Consider the following 3,883-nt stretch of genomic DNA (forward strand, 5'->3'; position numbering starts at 1 on the left):
CAGTTCTCTGCTGATGTACTGTTCCAGTCGTTTTTGGATAATCTTCAGTAGAGTCTTCTTGCATGTGAAATCAATGCTATTGTTCTGTAGTTTCCACACTCAGTTGGGTCACCCTTCTTTGGAATGTAGGATATAAAATATATAAAGTACCATATGATCAAGAGTCAATGAATAAAGGCAGAAGTTGAAGCTACACTGATGGCATTGGCTAGAAGTAAAGCCCCAGAAATTGATGAGATACCAGTTGATGTTTAAAATAATAGATGCATCCCTGGACATGTTCATCAGTCTACACCAGGAAATTTATAAGACAGCTGCCTGGTGGACTGACTGGCAGAGATCCATATTTGTTTCCATTCTGAAGAAAGGTGATCTACAGAATGTAGAAACTATCAAATAAAATAATTAATAAGATAAGTCATCAAACAAAATAATCAAAAGCAAAGTATTGCTGAAGATAATCCAAAAATGGCTAGAACAGTACATAGACTAGAAGTTCAAGCTAGGTTTAGAAGAGGCTGTGACATCAGATATATCATTGTAGATGTCAGATGGATCAGGGCTGAAAGCAGAGAGTAGAATAGAGGAATGTCTGTTTATATTTTATTGATTATGCAAAGGCTTTTGACTATATGATCACAACAAATTGTGGCTAACATTGAGAAGAATGAAAGTCCCAGAACACTTGATGATGCTCATGCAAAACCTATACTTAAACTTGGAAACAGTTGTCCAAACAAAACAAGAAACACTACGTGGTTCAAAATCATGAAAGAAGTGTGTCAGGGATGCTCCTTGTCTCCATAATTTTTCTATTCATATGCACAACAGGTCATGGGGGAGGCTGGACTTTATGAGGAGGAATATAACATCAGGATTGGAGGAAGACCCATCAACAACCTCCTTTAAGCAGATGACACATCTTTGCTTACTGAAAATATGTTGTACAAGGTCAAGGACTATAATCTTCAATATGGATTACAGCTCAGCATCAAGAAAACAAAGATTCTCACCACTGGGCTAATTGGCAGCATTATGATAGAAGGAGAGGAGAATGAGATTGTTAACATTTCTCTACTCAGATCCCAATCAATTCTCTTGGCACCAGCAGCCAGGAAATCAAAAGACTGAGTTGTATTGGGAAAGTCTGCTGTCAGGGGCCTCTCCAGAAGGCTAAAGAGCAACCATGTCAGTCTATAGATTAAGGTGTGCCTGATCCAGGCCATGGTCTTTACAATTACTTGCTATCCATCCGAGATCTGGACAGTGACAGAAAAAGAATCAAAGCCTTTGAATTGTGGTGGTATAGAAGAGTATTGAACATATATGGACTGCCAAGAGAATAAGCAGCTTTGTCATGGAGAGAGTGAAACCAGGTTACTCCTCGGAGGCAAGGCTTTTGAAACATTGTCTCACATGCTTTAGGCATCTTACCAGGAAGGACCAGTCCTGGGAGAAAGACAGGTTTGGAAAGGTGGAGGGTTAGCTCAGAAGTCCTTGGATGAGATGTATTGCAAAAATGACTGGAGAATGGCGCCAGGTGTGTCAAAGACTGAGACTGGCTCAGGATAGGGCAGGCTTGAAAGCTGTTGTTCATAAGATTGCTAGAATCACAGACGACTCAACAGCATGTAACAACATCAACAAGGGAATATCATCGGGGGCTGTACACTCCTAGAAAGTATGAATTTTCCCAGAAAACTACAAATAGACACCCCTAAGCAGGAGTGGCACCCACTTCAGAAATAGCTTGCCTCCGGAAACTCTATGAACTTAGAGAGACAATGCAAGTTATACAAGGGTTCAGGTCTTTCATTCATAGGGTCGTTAGGAGTCATTTACAACTCAACAGCACTTAACAACAACAACAACAGTAAATATAGGAAAAGAAATCATGTTTAATGCATCTTACTTGGTAAGGGAGCTCTGATGGCCTACTCGTAACATGTTGTGCTACCAACGCACTGGCTCCTTGTTCAAATCTACAAGCTGCTCTGCCAGACAAAGATGAACAAGTCTCCTGTGCAATTTACTGCCTCTGAAAACCTTCTGACACACCAGTATGTCAACTGCAGCCCAGTGGTACATAACAACAGCAGCCAACGCCATTTAAGAATATCTAATTCAATCCTAATTTGTGGTCAAAGCATTAGAGTATCCACCTGATAATTGAGGAAATAACATAGCACTACTGTGTAGCTATAAAATAGTGGACCAAGATTTAAACTGTTGTCATTTTACCCCACAGTGGTAAAGTTATTTAAAATAAGTTGCCTTGAATTTATATTGCTGTTCTTCTTTTTAAAAATATTTTTATTAGTTTTCATATAATAGTTCCTTTACATTATGTTTCATTTATATATCTTTCTATTATACACTTTTTCTATTCTTTCAATTTTTTAGGAAAAGGGGGAAAACAGAACTTTTTACTTTGCTTATTAGATGATACTTCTGAGAGTGGCTCACCTCCAAAATACATATTAGAATTGGTATGGTTTTCAAAATACATATAGAATTGGTGCAGTTTTAGATTTTTAAAAAAATTCTAGAATGAAAGAAATGCAAAATAGCCAAGTTGTGGTTGTTTGGTTTTTTTTTAATAACACGGTATTATTTTTACTTATATTTTAGGGGTACACACTTCTCAGAAGAGGATCATCTAATATGCAAAGTTAAAAGTTCTGATATTTTGGGGTACATTCTCAAACCTTGAGGGGATGTTAATGAAGAGTGTCTTTCTCTCTTTAGTTTCTAATTTTGCTCATTCTTTTATCACAAAGCAAAACAAAACAGAAACCTAAGAATTCTTTTGTATACAATTGACATTCTTCTAATTCTTCTAAATGGCACCTTTTTCCCCCCTGCCAACTGGCTAGAACCAACTCAGAGGCAACCCCTCATTGCACAGCCAAGGCTGTAGTCCCATGGGAGGAGATGGCCCAGCTTTCTCCTGCAGAGCCACTGGTGGTTTCAAACTGCTAGAGAAGTGAGGCCCTGGATTGGGAGTCCAGCTCCCTATAGATGCCACCAAAGTCTGTATAGCTTCTTAGAGAAAAGTACCCGTTTGTTCTGAAAGGATCATATACATGTGGGCATATTGAAAATAATTAAGGGTTCATTATCATATCCCCGTAAGACTGCAAGGTTGCTTAGCAACACAGTCTGGCAACCTTAACAGTAACATGGTTGAGAACAATGAAGGAAAAAAGATGGAAATTTTAAAAAGGTAGATTGTTTTAACTCAGTCTTTGTGAGAAGACAATCAATTATGAGGACAGTTGGGCTTTAACCTAAGAATTTATCTGTGAGATTGGCACAGTTAATATTATTACATAGTTAAGCATGAACTGCTTTCTAGAGAATCCATACAACAGTGGTACATAATTTAGTGTGTGGTCTCGTGGGTAAAGAGTTGTGCTGCTAAACTAAAGACAAGCAGTCTGAATCCACTAGCTGCTCCGAGGGAGAAAGCTGAGTAATGGCGTGTAATGTACAACGTCTGAAATGGGCAGGAGGGACAGTATGAGTCAGTTCCAACTTGACAGCACTTAACAACAAAATTATATTTTAACACAAAAATGTATAGTGATACTTCTATACTCTCTTATCTTTAAAACTGTAGAGTGATAAAAAGAAACAATGCACTGCCATTGTTGATTCCAACTCATAATGACCCACTGTTAGGTTTCTGGAGTCATAAATGATAATGAGAGAAATAGCCCCTCTTCCCCCTGCAGAGTGACTGGTGGATTCAAAGTACTAAAGATACATCCTTTTGGTTAGTAGAAAAAAACAACATGGAATACATCACCAAAGCTTCCCCATAAAGAAAGTACCCATAAGATTAATTAATACTACAATTAATAGTTGGTGGTGGTGTTGT

Source organism: Elephantulus edwardii, unplaced genomic scaffold (assembly GCF_000299155.1).
Source record: "Elephantulus edwardii isolate Elephantulus edwardi_28Jun2011 unplaced genomic scaffold, EleEdw1.0 scaffold00008, whole genome shotgun sequence".
Lineage (NCBI taxonomy): Eukaryota > Metazoa > Chordata > Mammalia > Macroscelidea > Macroscelididae > Elephantulus > Elephantulus edwardii.